At 42.0% G+C, this 24,119-nt stretch overlaps 1 long non-coding RNA gene across 1 annotated transcript in view; it reads left to right on the top strand.

The window, feature by feature from the left end:
• The window catches only part of LOC130362915 (uncharacterized), a 261,785-nt gene that overhangs the window by 23,045 nt on the left and 214,621 nt on the right, over positions 1 to 24,119 (top strand). The window lies entirely within an intron of this gene.

Raw genomic sequence — 24,119 nt, 5'->3', positions numbered from 1 at the left:
CATTACTAATACCCCATTACTATCAATACCTTCTCATTACTAACAATACCCCCATTACTAACAATACTCCCGTTACTAACAATACACCTATTACTAATAATACCCCCCATTACTAACAATAACCCCCATTACTAACCCTCACCCATTACTTACAATTCCCCCCATTACTAACCTGCCCCCATTACTAACAATACCCTCCCATTACTAACAATTCCACCCTATTACTAACCTCCCCCCATTACTAGCAATGCCCCCTCATTACTAACAATACCCCCTATTACTAACCACCCTCATTACTAACAACCCCCAGTACTAACAATACTCCCTCTTCACTAACCTCCCCCCCCATTACTAACAATACCCCCCATTACTAACAATACCCCCATTACTAACCTCCCCCATTACCAACAATACCCCCCCATTACTAACAATACCCCCTCATTACTAACCTCCCCCCATTACTAACAATACCCTGCATTACTAACAATACCCCCATTACTAACAATACCCCCCATTACCAACAATATCCCCCATTACTAACAATACCACCCATTACTAACCTCCCCCCATTACCAACAATACTCCCCTATTACTAACATCCCCCAATTACTAACAATACCCCCTATTACTAACCACCCCCATTATTAACCACCCCTAGTACTAACAATACTCCCCCTTCACTAACCTCCCCCCCATTACTAATAATACCCCCCATTACTAACAATACCCCCCATTACTAACCTCCCCCATTACTATCAATACCCCCCCATTACTAATAATACCCCCTCATTATTAACCTCCCCCATTACTAACCTCCCCCCCATTACTAACAATACCCCCCATTACTAACAGTTCCCCCCATTACTAACAAAACCCCCATTACTAACAATACCCCCTCATTACTTACCTCCCCCCATTACTAACCTCCACTCATTACTAAGAACCCCCCATTACTAACAATACCCCCATTACTAACCTCCCCCCATTACTAACCTACCCCCATTACAAACCTCTCCCTATTACTAACAATACCCCCATTACTAATCTCCACCCATTACTAAACCCCTCATTACTAACAATACCCCCCCATTAATAACGCCCACCCATTACTAACCACCCCCCATTACTAACAATACCCCCCATTGCTAACAATACCCCCATTACTAACAATACCCCCTCATTACTAACCTCCCCCTCATTACTAACCTCCCCCCATTACTAACCTCCACTCATTACTAACAACCCCCCCATTACTAACCTCCCCCATTACTAACCTACCCCCATTACAAAGCTCCCCCTATTACTAACAATACCCTCCATTACTAACCTCCACCCATTACTAAACCCCCCATTACTAACAATACCCCCCATTAATAACGCCCCCCCATTACTAACCACCTACCATTGCTAACAATACCCCCATTGCTAACAATACCCTCCATTACTAACCTCCCCGATTACTATCCTCTCCCCATTACTAACCTCTCCCCATTACTAACCTCCCCCCATTACTAACAATACCCCCATTACTAACAATACACCCCATTAATAACAATACCTCCATTACTAACAATACCCCACATTATTAACAATACCCCGCTTTACTAACAATAACCCCCCATTACTAACCACCCTACATTACTAATAATACCCCCCCATTACTAACAATACCCCCCATTACTTACAATACACCTCATTACTAACAATTCCTTCTCATTACTAACAATACCCCCATTACTAACAAACCCCCCATTACTTACAATAACCCCCCATTACTAAACACCCTCCATTATTAACAATACCCCCATTTCTAACAACACACCGCATTACTAACAATACCTTCTCATTACTTACAATACCCCCATTACTAACAATACCCCCCTATTACTAACAATACCCCCCATTACTAACAATACCCCCCATTACTAACATAACCCCCCTATTACTAACAATACCCCCCATTACTAACCACCCTCCATTACTAATAATTCCCCCTATTACTAACCTCCCCCCATTACTAACAATACCCCCCATTACTAACCTCCCCCATTACTTACAAGAACCCCCATTACTAACCTCCCCCATTACTAACAATAACCCCCATTACTAACCTCCCCCATTACTAACAATAACCCCCTATTACTAACCTCCTCCCATTACTAACAATACCCCCATTACTAACCACCCCCACTACTAACAATACCCCTTTTACTAACCACCCTCCATTACTAACCTCCCCCATTATTAACTTCCCCCCATTAATAATTCCCCCCATTACTAACAATACCCCCTACTTTACTACCAATTACCCCCCATTACTAACAATATCCCCCATTACTAACAATACCCCCCATTACTAACAATACCCCCCATTACTAACAATATACCCCATTACTAACAATACACCCATTACTAACAATACCCCCCAATACTAACCTCCCCCCATTACTAACCTCCCCCCATTACTAACAATACCCCCATTACTAACAATACCTTCTCATTACTAAAAATACCCCCATTACTAACAATAACCCCCCATTACTAACCACCCTACATTACTAACAATACCCCCCATTACTAACAATAACCCCCATTACTAACCTCCCCCATTACTAACAATAACCCCCCATTACTAACCTCCCCCCATTACTAACAATACTCCCATTACTAACAATACTCCCTTATTACTAACCTCCTCCCATTACTAACAATACCCCCATTACTAACCACCCCCCATTACTAACAATACCCCCATTACTAACCACCCTCCATTACTAATTCCCCCATTACTAACTTCCCCCCATTACTAACTTCCCCCCATTACTAACAATACCCCCCATTACTAACAATAACCCCCCATTACTAACCACCCCCCATTACTAACAATACCCCCATTACTAACAATACCCCCCATTACTAACAATACCCCCCATTAATAACAATACACCCCATTACTAAAAATACCTTCTAATTACTAACAATACACCCATTACTAATAATACCCCCATTACTAAAAATACCCCCCATTACTAACCTCCCCCATTACTAATCTCCCCCCATTACTTACAATACCCCCATTACTAACAATACTCCCCCCATTACTAACCTCCCCCCATTACTAACCTCCCCCATTACTAACAATATCCCCATTACTATCAATACCTTCTCATTACTAACAATACCCCCATTACTAACAATACTCCCATTACTAACAATACACCTATTACTAATAATATCCCCCATTACTAACAATAACCCCAATTACTAACCTCCCCCCATTACTAACAATTCCCCCATTACTAACAATGCTCCCCCCATTACTAACCTCCCCCATTACTAACCTCCGCCCATTACTAACAATACCACCCATTACTAACAATACACCCCATTACTAACAATACCCCAATTACTAACAATACCCCCCATTACTAACAATAACCCCCCATTACTACCCACCCTTCATTACTAACAATAACCCCCCATTACTAACCTCCCCCCATTACTAACAATACCCCAATTACTAACATTACTCCCCCATTACTAACCTCCTCCCATTACTAACGATACCCCCATTACTAACCACCCCCATTACTAACAATACCCCCATTACTAACCACCCTCCATTACTAACCTCCCCATTACTAACTTCCCCCATTAATAATTCCCCCCATTACTAACAATACCCCCCATTTCTAACAATAACCCACCATTACTAACCACCCCCATTACTAACATTACCCCCCCCATTACTAACAATACTCCCCCCATTACTAACCTCCCCCCATTACTATCCTCCCCCATTACTAACAATACCCCCATTACTAACAATACCTTCTCATTACTAACAATACCCCCATTACTAACAATACTCCCATTACTAACAATACACCTATTACTAATAATACCCCCCATTACTAACAATATACCCCATTACTAACAATACACCCATTACTAACAATAACCCCATTACTAACCTCCCCCATTACTAACCTCCCCCCATTACTAACTTCCCCCTATTACTAACAATACCCCCATTACTAACAATACCTTCTCATTACTAAAAATACCCCCATTACTAACAATAACCCCCCATTACTAACCACCCTACATTACTAACAATACCCCCCATTACTAACAATAACCCCCATTACTAACCTCCCCCATTACTAACAATAACCCCCCATTACTAACCTCCCCCCATTACTAACAATACTCACATTACTAACAATACTCCCTTATTACTAACCTCCTCCCATTACTAACAATACCCCCATTACTAACCACCCCCCATTACTAACAATACCCCCATTACTAACCACCCTCGATTACTAACTTCCCCCATTACTAACTTCCCCCCATTACTAACTTCCCCCCATTACTAACAATACCCCCCATTACTAACAATAACCCCCCATTACTAACCACCCCCCATTACTAACAATACCCCCATTACTAACAATACCCCCAATTACTAACAATACACCCCATTACTAAAAATACCTTCTAATTCCTAACAATACACCCATTACTAATAATACCCCCATTACTAACAATACCCCCCATTACTAACCTCCCCCCATTACTAATCTCCCCCCATTACTTACAATACCCCCATTACTAACAATACTCCCCCCATTACTAACCTCCCCCCATTACTAACCTCCCCCATTACTAACAATACCCCCATTACTATCAATACCTTCTCATTACTAACAATACCCCCATTACTAACAATACTCCCATTACTAACAATACACTTATTACTAATAATATCCCCCATTACTAACAATAACCCCAATTACTAACCTCCCCCCATTACTAACAATTCCCCCATTACTAACAATGCTCCCCCCATTACTAACCTCCCCCATTACTAACCTCCACCCATTACTAACAATACCCCCCATTACTAACAATACACCCCATTACTAACAATACCCCAATTACTAACAATACCCCCCATTACTAACAATAACCCCCCATTACTACCCACCCTTCATTACTAACAATACCCCCCCATTACTAACAATAACCCCCCATTACTAACCTCCCCCCATTACTAACAATACCCCAATTACTAACCACCCCCATTACTAACAATACCCCCATTACTAACCACCCTCCATTACTAACCTCCCCATTACTAACTTCCCCCATTAATAATTCCCCCCATTACTAACAATACCCCCCATTTCTAACAATAACCCACCATTACTAACCACCCCCATTGCTAACATTACCCCCCATTACTAACAATACTCCCCCCATTACTAACCTCCCCCCATTACTATCCTCCCCCATTACTAACAATACCCCCATTACTAACAATACCTTCTCATTACTAACAATACCCCCATTACTAACAATACTCCCATTACTAACAATACACCTATTACTAATAATACCCCCCATTACTAACAATAACCCCATTACTAACCTCCCCCATTACTATCAATTCCCCCATTACTAACAATGCTCCCCCCATTACTAACCTCCCCCATTACTAACCTTCTCCCATTACTAACAATACCCCCATTACTAACAATAACCCACCATTACTAACCACCCCCCATTACTAACAATACCCCCCATTACTAACAATACCTCCCATTACTAACAATATCCCCCATTACTTACCTCCCCCCATTACTAACTTCCCCCCATTACTAACCTCCCCCTTTACTAACAATACCCCCATTAATAATTCCCCCCATTACTAACAATACCCCCCATTACTAAAAATAACCCCACATTACTAACCACCCCCCATTACTAACAATACCCCCATTACGAACAATACCCCCCATTACTAACAATAACCCCACATTACAAACCCCCCCCTTTACTAACAATACCCCCATTACTAACAATACACCCCATTACTAACAATACCTACTCAGTACTAACAATACACCCATTACTAACAATACCCCCATTACTAACCTCCCCATTACTAACCTCCCCATTACTAACCTCCCCCATTACTAACCTCCCCCATTACTAACAATACCCCCATTACTAACAATACTTCCCCATTACTAACCTCCCTCCATTACTAACAATACCCCCATTACTAACAATACACCCCATTACTAACAATACCTTCTCATTACTAACAATAACCCCATTACTAACAATATCCCTATTACTAACAATAACCCCTATTACTAACCTCCCCCCATTACTAACAATGCTCACCCCATTACTAACCTCCCCCATTACTAACCTCCTCCCATTACTTACAATACCCCCCATTACTAACAATATACCCCATTACTAACAATACCCCCATTACTAAAAATACCCCAATGACTAACAATACCCCGCATTACTAACAATAACCCCCCATTACTAACCACCCTACATTACTAATAATACCCCCATTACTAACAATACCCACCATTACTTACAATACACCTCATTACTAACAATACCTTCTCATTACTAACAATACCCCCATTACTAACCACCCTCCATTACTAACCTCCCCCATTACTTACTTCCCCCCATTAAAGGGAACCAATCATCAGATTTTACCCTATATAACGCTTGGTAAAGCGTTATATAGGGTAAAATCTTTATTTTCACCATTCCTAGGGGACGCTCCTGTCCCCAGGGATGGTGAAGATATGAAATTATAAACTAGTCACCGCCGCCGCCGTAAGTAGTCACCTGGGCGGGGAGCTCTTCTCACCTACTCCCGTTCTTCGGCCAGCAGCGACGCCCCCTCCTCTTGATTGACGGGCTGCATCATCACTCTGCTCCGTCTGTTCAGTGAGCGGAACGATGACGCAGCCCATCAAACAAGCGGAGGGGGCGTCGCTGCCGGCCGAAGAACCAAAGTAGATGAGAAGAGCTCCCTGCCCAGGTGACTACTTACGGCGGCGGCGGTGACTAGTTTATAACTTCATATCTTTACCATCCCTGGGGGCAGGAGCATCCCCCGGGAATGGTGAAAATAAAGATTTTACCCTATATAACGCTTTGCCAAGCGTTATATAGGATAAAATCTGATGATTGGTTCCCTTTAATAATGCCCCCATTATTAACAATACCCCCCATTACTAACAATAACCCCCCATTACTAACCACCCCCCATTACTAACAATACCCCCCATTACTAACCTCCCCCATTACTAACAATACCCCCATTACTAACAATACTCCCCCCATTACTAACCTCCCCCCATTACTAACCACCCCCATTACTAACAATACCCCCATTACTAACAATACTCCCATTACTAACAATACACCTATTACTAATAATACCCCCATTACTAACAATAACCCCCATTACTAACAATGCTCCCCCATTACTAACAATACCCCCATTACTAACAATGCTCCCCCATTACTAACCTCCCCCATTACTAACCTCCTCCCATTACTAACAATACCCCAATTACTAACAATATCCCCCATTACTAACAATAACCCCCCATTACTAACCACCCTTCATTACTAACAATACCCCCCCATTACTAACAATAACCCCCATTACTAACCTCCCCCATTACTAACAATAACCCCCCCATTACTAACCTCCCCCATTACTAACAATACCCCATTTACTAACAATACTCCCCCATTACTAACCTCCTCCCATTACTAACAATACCCCCATTACTAACCACCCTCCAATACTAACCTCCCCCATTACTAACTTCCCCCATTAATAATTCCCCCCATTACTAACAATACCCCCATTACTAACAATAACCCCCCATTACTATACCCCCCATTACTAACAATACCCCCCATTACTAACAATGCACCCCATTACTAAAAAGACCTTCTCATTACTAACAATACACCCATTACTAATAATACCCCCATTACTAACAATACCCCCCATTACTAACCTTCCCCCATTGCTAACCTTCCCCCATTACTAACCTCCCCCATTACTAACAATAACCCTCCATTTCTAACAGTAATTCCCCATTACTAACCTCCTCCCATTACTAACAATACCCCCATTACTAACCACCCCCATTACTAACAATACCCCCATTACTAACCACCCTCCATTACTAACAATACCCCCTGTTACTAACAATATCCCCCATTACTAACCTCCCTCCCATTACTAACAATACCCCCATTACTAACAATACCCCCACTTTACTAACTTCCACCATTACTAACAATACCCCCCCATTACTAACAATACCCCCAACATTACTAACTTCCCCCCATTACTAACAATACCCCCATTACTAACAATACTCCCCCCATTACTAACCTCCCCCCATTACTAACCTCCCCCATTACTAACAATACCCCCATTACTAACAATACTCCCATTACTAACAATACACCTATTACTAATAATACCCCCATTACTAACAATAACCCCCATTACTAACAATGCTCCCCCATTACTAACAATACCCCCATTACTAACAATGCTCCCCCATTACTAACCTCCCCCATTACTAACCTCCTCCCATTACTAACAATACCCCAATTACTAACAATATCCCCCATTACTAACAATAACCCCCCATTACTAACCACCCTTCATTACTAACAATACCCCCCCCATTACTAACAATAACCCCCATTACTAACCTCCCCCATTACTAACAATAACCCCCCCATTACTAACCTCCCCCATTACTAACAATACCCCCATTACTAACAATACTCCCATTACTAACAATACACCTATTACTAATAATACCCCCATTACTAACCACTCTCCATTACTAACCTCCCCCATTATTAACCTCCCCCCATTAATAATTCCCCCCATTACTAACAATACCCCCCATTACTAACAATAACCCCCATTACTAACCACCCCCCATTACTAATAATACCCCCATTACTAACAATACCCCCCATTACTAACCTCCCCCCATTACTAACCTCTCCCCATTACTAACAATACCCCCATTACTAACAATACTCCCCCCATTACTAACCTCCCCCCATTACAAAAAATACCCCCATTACTAACAATACCTTCTCATTACTAACAATACCCTCATTACTAACAATACCCCAAAAACTAACAATACACCTATTACTAATAATACCCCCATTACTAATAATAAACCCCATTACTAACCTCCCCTTATTACTAACAATACCCCCATTACTAACAATGCTCCCCCCATTACTAACCTCCCCCATTACTAACAATACCCCCATTACTAACAATACCCCCTCATTACTTACCTCCCCCCATTACTAACCTCCACTCATTACTAAGAACCCCCCATTACTAACAATACCCCCATTACTAACCTCCCCCATTACTAACCTACCCCCATTACAAACCTCTCCCTATTACTAACAATACCCCCATTACTAATCTCCACCCATTACTAAACCCCTCATTACTAACAATACCCCCCCATTAATAACGCCCACCCATTACTAACCACCCCCCATTACTAACAATACCCCCCATTGCTAACAATACCCCCATTACTAACAATACCCCCTCATTACTAACCTCCCCCTCATTACTAACCTCCCCCCATTACTAACCTCCACTCATTACTAACAACCCCCCCATTACTAACCTCCCCCATTACTAACCTACCCCCATTACAAAGCTCCCCCTATTACTAACAATACCCTCCATTACTAACCTCCACCCATTACTAAACCCCCCATTACTAACAATACCCCCCATTAATAACGCCCCCCCCATTACTAACCACCTACCATTGCTAACAATACCCCCATTGCTAACAATACCCTCCATTACTAACCTCCCCGATTACTATCCTCTCCCCATTACTAAACTCTCCCCATTACTAACCTCCCCCCATTACTAACAATACCCCCATTACTAACAATACACCCCATTAATAACAATACCTCCATTACTAACAATACCCCACATTATTAACAATACCCCGCTTTACTAACAATAACCCCCCATTACTAACCACCCTACATTACTAATAATACCCCCCCATTACTAACAATACCCCCCATTACTTACAATACACCTCATTACTAACAATTCCTTCTCATTACTAACAATACCCCCATTACTAACAAACCCCCCATTACTTACAATAACCCCCCATTACTAAACACCCTCCATTATTAACAATACCCCCATTTCTAACAACACACCGCATTACTAACAATACCTTCTCATTACTTACAATACCCCCATTACTAACAATACCCCCCTATTACTAACAATACCCACCATTACTAACAATACCCCCCATTACTAACATAACCCCCCTATTACTAACAATACCCCCCATTACTAACCACCCTCCATTACTAATAATTCCCCCTATTACTAACCTCCCCCCATTACTAACAATACCCCCCATTACTAACCTCCCCCATTACTTACAAGAACCCCCATTACTAACCTCCCCCATTACTAACAATAACCCCCATTACTAACCTCCCCCATTACTAACAATAACCCCCTATTACTAACCTCCTCCCATTACTAACAATACCCCCATTACTAACCACCCCCACTACTAACAATACCCCCATTACTAACCACCCTCCATTACTAACCTCCCCCATTATTAACTTCCCCCCATTAATAATTCCCCCCATTACTAACAATACCCCCTACTTTACTACCAATTACCCCCCATTACTTACAATATCCCCCATTACTAACAATACCCCCCATTACTAACAATACCCCCCATTACTAACAATATACCCCATTACTAACAATACACCCATTACTAACAATACCCCCCAATACTAACCTCCCCCCATTACTAACCTCCCCCCATTACTAACAATACCCCCATTACTAACAATACCTTCTCATTACTAAAAATACCCCCATTACTAACAATAACCCCCCATTACTAACCACCCTACATTACTAACAATACCCCCCATTACTAACAATAACCCCCATTACTAACCTCCCCCATAACTAACAATAACCCCCCATTACTAACCTCCCCCCATTACTAACAATACTCCCATTACTAACAATACTCCCTTATTACTAACCTCCTCCCATTACTAACAATACCCCCATTACTAACCACCCCCCATTACTAACAATACCCCCATTACTAACCACCCTCCATTACTAATTCCCCCATTACTAACTTCCCCCCATTACTAACTTCCCCCCATTACTAACAATAACCCCCCATTACTAACCACCCCCCATTACTAACAATACCCCCATTACTAACAATACCCCCCATTACTAACAATACCCCCCATTACTAACAATACACCCCATTACTAAAAATACCTTCTAATTACTAACAATACACCCATTACTAATAATACCCCCATTACTAACAATACCCCACATTACTAACCTCCCCCATTACTAATCTCCCCCCATTACTTACAATACCCCCATTACTAACAATACTCCCCCCATTACTAACCTCCCCCCATTACTAACCTCCCCCATTACTAACAATACCCCCATTACTATCAATACCTTCTCATTACTAACAATACCCCCATTACTAACAATACTCCCATTACTAACAATACACCTATTACTAATAATATCCCCCATTACTAACAATAACCCCAATTACTAACCTCCCCCCATTACTAACAATTCCCCCATTACTAACAATGCTCCCCCCATTACTAACCTCCCCCATTACTAACCTCCTCCCATTACTAACAATACCACCCATTACTAACAATACACCCCATTACTAACAATACCCCAATTACTAACAATACCCCCCATTACTAACAATAACCCCCCATTACTACCCACCCTTCATTACTAACAATAACCCCCCATTACTAACCTCCCCCCATTACTAACAATACCCCAATTACTAACATTACTCCCCCATTACTAACCTCCTCCCATTACTAACGATACCCCCATTACTAACCACCCCCATTACTAACAATACCCCCATTACTAACCACCCTCCATTACTAACCTCCCCATTACTAACTTTCCCCATTAATAATTCCCCCCATTACTAACAATACCCCCCATTTCTAACAATAACCCACCATTACTAACCACCCCCATTACTAACATTACCCCCCATTACTAACAATACTCCCCCCATTACCAACCTCCCCCCATTACTATCCTCCCCCATTACTAACAATACCCCCATTACTAACAATACCTTCTCATTACTAACAATACCCCCATTACTAACAATACTCCCATTACTAACAATACACCTATTACTAATAATACCCCCCATTACTAACAATATACCCCATTACTAACAATACACCCATTACTAACAATAACCCCATTACTAACCACCCCCATTACTAACCTCCCCCCATTACTAACTTCCCCCTATTACTAACAATACCCCCATTACTAACAATACCTTCTCATTACTAAAAATACCCCCATTACTAACAATAACCCCCATTACTAACCTCCCCCATTACTAACAATAACCCCCCATTACTAACCTCCCCCATTACTAATAATACCCCCATTACTAACAATACTCCCCTATTACTACCCTCCTCCCATTACTAACAATACCCCCATTACTAACCACCCCCACTACTAACAATACCCCCATTACTAACCATCCTCCATTACTAACCTCCCCCATTATTAACTTCCCCCCATTAATAATTCCCCCCATTACTAACAATACCCTCCATTACTAACCACCCCCTATTACTAACAATACTCTCCGTTACTAACAATACCCCCCATTACTAACAATACACCCCATTACTAACAATACCTTCTCATTACTAACAATACACCCATTACTAATAATACCCCCATTATTAACAATACCCCCCATTACTAACCTTCCCCCATTACTAACAATACCCCATTACTAACAATACTCCACCCATTACTAACCTCCCCCCATTACTAACAATACCCTCATTACTAACAATACCTTCTCATTACTAACAATACCCTCATTACTAACAATACCCCATTACTAACAATACACCTATTACTAATAATACCCCCATTACTAACAATAACCCCCATTACTAACCTCCCCTTATTACTAACAATACCCCCATTACTAACAATGCTCCCCCCATTACTAACCTCCCCCATTACTAACAATACCCCCATTACTAACAATACACCCCATTACTAACATACCCCCATTACTAACGATACCCCAATTACTAACAATACCCCCCATTACTAACAATAACCCCCATTACTAACCACCCTACATTACTAATAATACCCCCCCATTACTAACAATACCCCCCATTACTTACAATACACCTCATTACTAACAATACCTTCTCAATACTAACAATACCCCCATTACTAACAAAAAACCCCATTACTTACAATAACCCCCCATTACTAACCACCCTCCATTACTAACAATACCCCCATTACTAACAATACCCCCCATTACTAACAATATCCCCACATTACTAACCACCCCCCTTTACTAACAATACCCCCATTACTAACAATACCCCCATTACTAACCTCCCCTCATTACTAACAATACCCCCATTACTAACAATACTCCCCCCATTACTAACTATACCCCCATTACTAACAATACACCCCATTACTAACAATGCCTACTCATTACTAACAATACACCCATTACTAATAAAACCCCCATTACTAACCTCCCCCATTACTAACCTCCCCCATTACTAACCTCCCCCCATTACTAACAATACCCCCATTACTAACAATACTCCCCCATTACTAACCTCCCCCCATTACTAACAATACCCCCTTTACTAACAATACCCCCATTACTAACATACCCCCATTACTAACAATACCCCAATTACTAACAATACCCCCCATTACTAACAACAACCCCCCATTACTAACCACACTACATTACTAACAATACCCCCCATTACTAACAATAATCCCCATTACTAACCTCCCCCATTACTAACAATAACCCCATTACTAACCTCCCCCCATTACTAACAATACCCCCATTACTAACAATACTCCCTTATTACTAACCTCCTCCCATTACTAACAATACCCCCATTACTAACCACCCCCATTACTAACAATACCCCCATTACTAACCACCCTCCATTACTAACCTCCCCCATTACTAACTTCCCCCCATTAAAGGGAACCAATCATCAGATTTTATTCTATATAACGCTTGGTAAAGCGTTATATAGGGTAAAATCTTTATTTTCACCATTCCTGGGGGACGCTCCTGTCCCCAGGGATGGTGAAGATATGAAGTTATAAACTAGTCACCGCCGCCGCCGTAAGTAGTCACCTGGGCGGGGAGCTCTTCTCACCTACTCCCGTTCTTCGGCCGGCAGCGACGCCCCCTCCGCTTGATTGAGGGGCCGCATCATCACTCTGCTCCGTCTGTTCAGTGAGCGGAACGATGACGCGGCCCATCAATCAAGCGGAGGGGGCGTCGCTGCCGGCCGAAGAACCGGAGTAGATGAGAAGAGCTCCCCGCCCAGGTGACTACTTACGGTGGCGGCGGTGACTAGTTTATAACTTCATATCTTCACCATCCCTGGGGGCAGGAACGTCCCTCGGGAATGGTGAAAATATAGATTTTACCCTATATAACGCTTTGCCAAGCGTTATATTGGGTAAAATCTGATGATTGGTTCCCTTTAATAATTCCCCCCATTACTAACAATACCCCCCATTACTAACCACCCCAATTACTAACAATACCCCCATTACTAACAATACCCCCATTACTAACAATACCTTCTCATTACTAACAATACACCCATTACTAATAATACCCCCATTACTAACAATACCCCCCATTACTAACCTCACCCCATTACTTACAATACCCCCATTACTAACAATACTTCCCCCATTACTAACCTCCCCCCATTACTATCCTCCCCCATTACTAACAATACCCCCATTACTAACAATACCTTCTCATTGCTAACAATACCCCTATTACTAACAATACTCCCATTACTAACAATACACCTATTACTAATAATACCCCCATTACTAACAATAACCCCCATTACTAACCTAACCCCATTACTAACAATGCCCCCATTACTAACAATGCTCCCCCCATTACTAACCTCCCCCATTACTAACCTCCTCCCATTACTAATAATACCCCCCATTACTAACAATACCCCCCATTACTAACAATATCCCCCATTACTAACCTCCCCCCATTACTAACTTCCCCCCATTACTAACCTCCCCCTTTACTAACTTCCCCCCATTAATAATTCCCACCATTACTAACAATACCCCCAATTACTAACAAGAACCCCACATTACTAACCACCCCCCATTACTAACAATACCCCCCATTACTAACAATAACCCCACATTACTAACAATAACCCCACATTACTAACCACCCCCCTTTACTAACAATACCCCCATTACTAACAATACACCCCATTACTAACAATACCTACTCATTAATAACAATACACCCATTACTAATAAAACCCCCATTACTAACAATACCCCCATTACTAACCTCCCCCATTACTAACCTCCCCCATTACTAACAATACCCCCATTACTAACAATACTCCACCCATTACTAACCTCCCCCCATTACTAACAATACCCCCATTACTAACAATACCTTCTCATTAATAACAATACCCTCATTACTAACAATACCCCCATTACTAACAATACACCTATTACTAATAATACCCCCATTACTAACAAAAACCCCCATTACTAACCTCCCCTTATTACTAACAATACCCCCATTACTAACAATGCTCCCCCCATTACTAACCTCCCCCATTACTAACAATACCCCCATTACTAACAATACACCCCATTACTAACATACCCCCATTACTAACAGTACACCAATTACTAACAATACCCCCCATTACTAACCACCCTACATTACTAACAATAGCTTCTCAATACTAACAATACCCCCATTACTAACAAACCCCCCCATTACTTACAATAACCCCCCGTTACTAACCACCCTCCATTACTAACAATACCCCCATTACTAACAATACCCCCCCATTACTAACAATACCCCCCATTACTAACAATACCCCCCTATTACTAACAATACTTCCCTATTACTAACCTCCCCCCATTACTAACAATACCCCCATTACTAACAATACCCCCATTACTAACAATAACCCCTATTACTAACCACCCCCATTACTAACAATGCTCCCCCCATTACTAACCTCCCCCATTACTAACCTCCTCCCATTACTAACAATACCCCCCATTACTAACAATACACCCCATTACTAACAATACCCCCATTACTAACAATACCCCAATTACTAACAATACCACCCATTACTGACAATAACCCCCCATTACTAACCACCCTACATTACTAATAATACCCCCCATTACTAACAATACCCCCCCATTACTAACCTCCCCCCATTACTAACAATACCCCCATTACTAACAATACGCCCCATTACTAACAATACCTTCTCATTACTAACAATACCCCCATTACTAACAATAACCCCTATTACTAACCTCCCCCCATTACTAACAATGCTCCCACATTACTAACCTCCCCCATTATTAACCTCCTCCCATTACTTACAACACCCCCCATTACTAACAATACACCCCATTACTAACAATACCCCCATTACTAACAATACACCCCGTTACTAACATACCCCCATTACTAACAATACCCCAATTACTAACAATACCCCCCCATTACTAACAATAACCCCCCCATTACTAACCACACTACATTACTAACAATACCCCCATTACTAACAATAATCCCTATTACTAACCTCCCCCATTACTAACAATACCCCCATTACTAACAATACACCCCATTACTAACATACCCCCATTACTAACAGTACACCAATTACTAACAATACCCCCCATTACTAACCACCCTACATTACTAACAATACCTTCTCAATACTAACAATACCCCCATTACTAACAAACCCCCCCATTACTTACAATAACCCCCCGTTACTAACCACCCTCCATTACTAACAATACCCCCATTACTAACAATACCCCCCCATTACTAACAATACCCCCCATTACTAACAATACCCCCCTATTACTAACAATACTTCCCTATTACTAACCTCCCCCCATTACTAACAATACCCCCATTACTAACAATACCCCCTATACTAACAATAACCCCTATTACTAACCACCCCCATTACTAACAATGCTCCCCCCATTACTAACCTCCCCCATTACTAACCTCCTCCCATTACTAACAATACCCCCCATTACTTACAATACACCCCATTACTAACAATACCCCCATTACTAACAATACCCCAATTACTAACAATACCCCCCATTACTGACAATAACCCCCCATTACTAACCACCCTACATTACTAATAATACCCCCCATTACTAACAATACCCCCCCATTACTAACCTCCCCCCATTACTAACAATACCCCCATTATTAACAATACGCCCCATTACTAACAATACCTTCTCATTTCTAACAATACCCCCATTACTAACAATAACCCCTATTTCTAACCTCCCCCCATTACTAACAATGCTCCCACATTACTAACAATAACCCCCCATTACTAACCACACTACATTACTAACAATACCCCCATTACTAACATTAATCCCTATTACTAACCTCCCCCATTACTAACAATAACCCCCATTACTAACCTCCCCCCATTACTAACAATACCCCCATTACTAACAATACTCCCTTATTACTAACCTCCTCCCATTGCTAACAATACCCCCATTACTAACAATACCCCCATTACTAAGCACCCTCCATTACTAACCTCCCCCATTACTAACTTCCCCCCACTAAAGGGAACCAATCATCAGATTTTACCATATATAACGCTTGGTAAAGCGTTATATAGGGTAAAATCTTTATTTTCACCATTCCTGGGGGATGCTCCTGTCCCCAGGGATGGTGAAGATATGAAGTTATAAACTAGTCACCGCCGCCGCCGTAAGTAGTCACCTGGGCGGGGAGCTCTTCTCACCTTCTCCCGTTCTTCGGCCGGCAGCGACGCCCCCTCCGCTTGATTGAGGGGCCGCATCATCACTCTGCTCCATCTGTTCAGTGAGCGGAACGATGACGCGGCCCATCAATCAAGCGGAGGGGGCATTGCTGCCGGCCGAAGAACCGGAGTAGATGAGAAGAGCTCCCCGCCCAGGTGACTACTTACGGTGGCGGCGGTGACTAGTTTATAACTTCATATCTTCACCATCCCTGTGGGCAGGAACGTCCCCCGGGAATGGTGAAAATAAAGATTTTACTCTATATAACGCTTTGCCAAGCGTTATATTGGGTAAAATCTGATGATTGGTTCCCTTTAATAATTCCCCCCATTACTAACAATACCCCCCATTACTAACAATAACCCCCCATTACTAACCACCCCCCATTACTAACAATACCCCCATTACTAACAATACCCCCATTACTAACAATACCCCCCATTACTAACAATACACCCCATTACTAACAATACCTTCTCATTACTAACAATACACCCATTACTAATAATACCCCCATTACTAACAATACCCCCCATTACTTACCTCCCCCCATTACTTACAATACCCCCATTACTAACAATACTCCCCCCATTACTAACCTCCCCCAATTACTATCCTCCCCCATTACTAACAATACCCCCATTACTAACAATACCTTCTCATTGCTAACAATACCCCCATTACTAACAATACTCCCATTACTAACAATACACCTATTACTAATAATACCCCCATTACTAACAATAACCCCCATTACTAACCTAACCCCATTACTAACAATGCCCCCATTACTAACAATGCTCCCCCCCATTATTAACCTCCCCCATTACCAACCTCCTCCCATTAGTAATAATACCCCCCATTACTAACAATACACCCCATTACTAACAGTACCTTCTCATTACTAACAATACCCCCATTACTAATAATACCCCCCATTACTAACAATAACCCCCATTACTAACCTCCCCCCGTTGCTTACAATACCCCCATTACTAACAATCCCCCCCCTGTACTAACAATCCCCCCCCATTACTAACCTCCCCCCAGTACTACCCCCCCATTACTTACAGTACCCCCATTACTAACAATACCCCCATTACTAACAATACCCCCCATTACTAACAATACCTTCCATTACTAACAATATCCCCCATTACTAACCTCCCCCCATTACTAACTTCCCCCCATTACTAACCTCCCCCTTTACTAACTTCCCCCCATTAATAATTCCCCCATTACTAACAATACCCCCATTACTAACAATAACCCCACATTACTAACCACCCCCCATTACTAACAATACCCCCATTACTAACAATAACCCCACATTACTAACCACCCCCCTTTACTAACAATATCCCCATTACTAGCAATACCCCCATTACTAACCTCCCCCATTACTAACAATACCCCCATTACTAACAATACTACCCCCATTTCTAACCTCCCCCCATTACTAACAATACCCCCATTACTAACAATACACCCCATTACTAACAATACCTACTTATTACTAACAATACACCCATTACTAATAAAACCCCCATTACTAACCTCCCCCATTACTAACCTCCCCCCATTACTAACAATACCCCCATTACTAACAATACTCCCCCATTACTAACCTCCCCCCATTACTAACAATACCCCCATTACTAACAATACACCCCATTACTAACAATACCTTCTCATTACTAACAATACCCCCATTACTAACAATACCCCCATTGCTAACAATAACCCCTATTACTAACCTCCCCCCATTACTAACAATGCTCCCCCCATTACTAACCTCCCCCATTACTAACCTCCTCCCATTACTAACAATACCCCCCATTACTAACAATACACCCCATTACTAACAATACCCCCATTACTATCAATACCCCAATTACTAACAATACCCCCTATTACTGACAATAACCCCCCATTACTAACCACCCTACATTACTAATAATACCCCCCATTACTAACAATACCCCCCCATTACTTACAATACACCTCATTACTAACAATACCTTCTCATTACTAACAATACCCCCATTACTAACAAAAACCCCCATTACTTACAATAACCCCCCATTACTAACCACCCTCCATTATTAACAATACCCCCATTACTAACAATACACCCCATTACTAACAATACCCCAATTTCTAACAATACCCCAATTACTAACAATACCCCCCATTACTGACAATAACCCCCCATTACTAACCACCCTACATTACTAATAATACCCCCCATTACTAACAATACCCCCCTATTACTAACAATACCCCCCATTGCTAACATAACCCCCTATTACTAACAATACCCCCCTTTACTAACCACCCTCCATTACTAACAATTCCCCCTATTACTGACCTCCCCCCATTACTAACAATACCCCCATTACTAACCTCCCCCATTACTTACAATAACCCCCATTACTAACCTCCCCCATTACTAACAATAACCCCCCATTACTAACCTCCCCCCATTACTAACAATACCCCCATTACTAACAATACTCCCCTATTACTAACCTCCTCCCATTACTAACAATACCCTCATTACTAACCACCCCCACTACTAACAATACCCCCATTACTAACCTCCCTCCATTACTAACCTCCCCCATTATTAACTTCCCCCATTAATAATTCAGCCCCATTACTAACAATACCCCCCATAACTAACAATAACCCCCCATTACTAACAATACCCCCCATTACTAACAATACCCCCATTACTAACAATACAGCCCATTACTAACAATACCTTCTCATTACTAACAATACACCTATTACTAATAATACCCCCATTACTAACAATACCCCCCATTACTAACCTCCCCCCATTACTAACAATACCCCATTACTAACAATACTCCCCCCATTACTAACCTCCCCCATTACTAACAATGCCTTCTAATTACTAACAATACCCCCATTACTAACAATACACCTATTACTAATAATACCCCCCACTGCTAACAATATCCCCCATTACTAACCTCCCTCCCATTACTAACAATACCCCCATTACTAACAATTCCCCCCACTTTACTAACTTCCCCCATTACTAACAATAACCCCCATTACTAACCTCCCCTTATTACTAACAATACCCCCATTACTAACAATACACCTCATTACTAACATACCCCCATTACTAACAATACCCCAATTACTAACAATGCCCCCCATTACTAACAATATCCCCCATTACTAACCTCCCTCCCATTACTAACAATACCCCCATTACTAACAATACCCCCCACTTTACTAACTTCCCCCATTACTAACAATACCCCCCATTACTAACAATACCCCCAACATTACTAACTTCCCCCCATTACTAACAATATTCCCCTTTACTAACCTCCCCCATTACTAACCCCCCATTACTAACCTCCCCCAATTACTACCCCCATTACTAACTACCCCATCAATACTAAAAATACCCCCCATCACTAACAATACCCCCCATTGCTAACAATACCCCCCATTACTAACCTCCCCCCATTACTAACTCCCCCCCATTACTAACAATACCGCCCATTACTAACGATACCCCCCATTACTAACAATATACCGCCCATTACTAACAATACACCCCATTACTAACAATAACTTCTCATTACTAACAATACCCCCATTACTAACAATACCCCCAATTACTAACAATACCCCCCGTTACTAACCTCCCCCCATTACTAACAATACTCCCCTATTACTAACCTCCTCCCATTACTAACAATACCCCCATTACTAACCACCCCCACTACTAACAATACCCCCATTACTAACCACTCTCCATTACTAACCTACCCCATTATTAACCTCCCCCCATTAATAATTCCCCCCATTACTAACAATACCCCCCATTACTAACAATAACCCCCCATTACTAACCACCCCCCATTACTAACAATACCCTTCATTACTAACAATACCCCCCATTACTAACAAAACACCCCATTACTAACAATACCTTCTCATTACTAAAAATACACCCATTACTAATAATACCCCCATTACTAACAATACCCCCCATAACTAACCTCCCCCCATTACTAACCTCTCCCCATTACTAACAATACTCCCCCCATTACTAACCTCCCCCCATTACTAAAAATACCCCCATTACTAACAATGCCTTCTCATTACTAACAATACCCTCATTACTAACAATACCCCCAAATCTAACAATACACCTATTATTAATAATACCCCCATTACTAACAATAACCCCCATTACTAACCTCCCCTTATTACTAACAATACCCCCTTTACTAACAATGCTCCCCCCATTACTAACCTCCCCCATTACTAACAATACCCCCATTACTAACAATACACCCCATTACTAACATACCCCCATTACTAACAATACCCCAATTACTAACAATACCCCCCATTACTAACAATAACCCCCCATTACTAACCACACTACATTACTAACAATACCCCCCATTACTAACAATAATCCCCATTACTAACCTCCCCCATTACTAACAATAACCCCCATTACTAACCTCCCCCATTACTAACAATACCCCCATTACTAACAATACTCCCTTATTACTAACCTCCTCCCATTACTAACAATACCCCCATTACTAACCACCCCCATTACTAACAATACCCCCATTACTAACCACCCTCCATTACTAACCTCCCCCATTACTAACTTCCCCCCATTAAAGGGAACCAATCATCAGATTTTACCCTATATAACGCTTGGTAAAGCGTTATATAGAGTAAAATCTTTATTTTCACCATTCCTGGGGGACGCTCCTGTCCCCAGGGATGGTGAAGATATGAAGTTATAAACTAGTCACCGCCGCCGCCGTAAGTAGTCACCTGGGCGGGGAGCTCTTCTCACCTACTCCCGTTCTTCGGCCGGCAGCGACGCCCCCTCCGCTTGATTGAGGGGCCGCATCATCACTCTGCTCCGTCTGTTCAGTGAGCGGAACGATGACGCGGCCCATCAATCAAGCGGAGGGGGCGTCGCTGCCGGCCGAAGAACCGGAGTAGATGAGAAGAGCTCCCCGCCCAGGTGACTACTTACGGTGGCGGCGGTGACTAGTTTATAACTTCATATCTTCACCATCCCTGGGGGCAGGAACGTCCCCCGGGAATGGTGAAAATATAGATTTTACCCTATATAACGCTTTGCCAAGCGTTATATTGGGTAAAATCTGATGATTGGTTCCCTTTAATAATTCCCCCCATTACTAACAATACCCCCATTACTAACAATACACCCCATTACTAACAATACCTACTCATTAATAACAATACACCCATTACTAATAAAACCCCCATTACTAACAATACCCCCATTACTAACCTCCCCCATTACTAACCTCCCCCATTACTAACAATACCCCCATTACTAACAATACACCCCATTACTAACAGTACCTTCTCATTACTAACAATACCCCCATTACTAATAATACCCCCCATTACTAACAATACCCCCCCATTACTAACCTCCTCCCGTTGCTTACAATACCCCCATTACTAACAATACCCCCCCTTTACTAACAATCCCCCCCATTACTAACCTCCCCCCAGTACTACCCCCCCCATTACTTACAGTACCCCCATTACTAACAATACCCCCCATTACTAACAATACCCCCCATTACTAACAATACCTTCCATTACTAACAATATCCCCCATTACTAACCTCCCCCCATTACTAACTTCCCCCCATTTCTAACCTCCCCCTTTACTAACTTCCCCCCATTAAATATTCCCCCCATTACTAACAATACCCCCATTACTAACAATAACCCCACAGTACTAACCACCCCCCATTACTAACAATACCCACATTACTAACAATACCCCCCATTACTAACAATAACCCCACATTACTAACCACCCCCCTTTACTAACAATACCCCCATTACTAACAATACCCCCATTACTAACCTCCCCCCATTACTAACAATACCCCCATTACTAACAATACTCCCCCCATTACTAACAATACCCCCATTACTAACAATACACCCCATTACTAACAATACCCCCATTACTAACAATACCCCAATTACTAACAATACCCCCCATTACTGACAATAACCCCCCATTACTAACCACCCTACATTACTAATAATACCCCCCATTACTAACAATACCCCTCCATTACTAACCTCCCCCCATTACTAACAATACCCC

The sequence above is a fragment of the Hyla sarda genome, chromosome 3 (assembly GCF_029499605.1).
Source record: "Hyla sarda isolate aHylSar1 chromosome 3, aHylSar1.hap1, whole genome shotgun sequence".
In the NCBI taxonomy this organism is placed as follows: domain Eukaryota; kingdom Metazoa; phylum Chordata; class Amphibia; order Anura; family Hylidae; genus Hyla; species Hyla sarda.
Note: the sequence above shows the minus strand (reverse complement) of the source record. Positions and strands in the feature narration are given on the sequence as shown.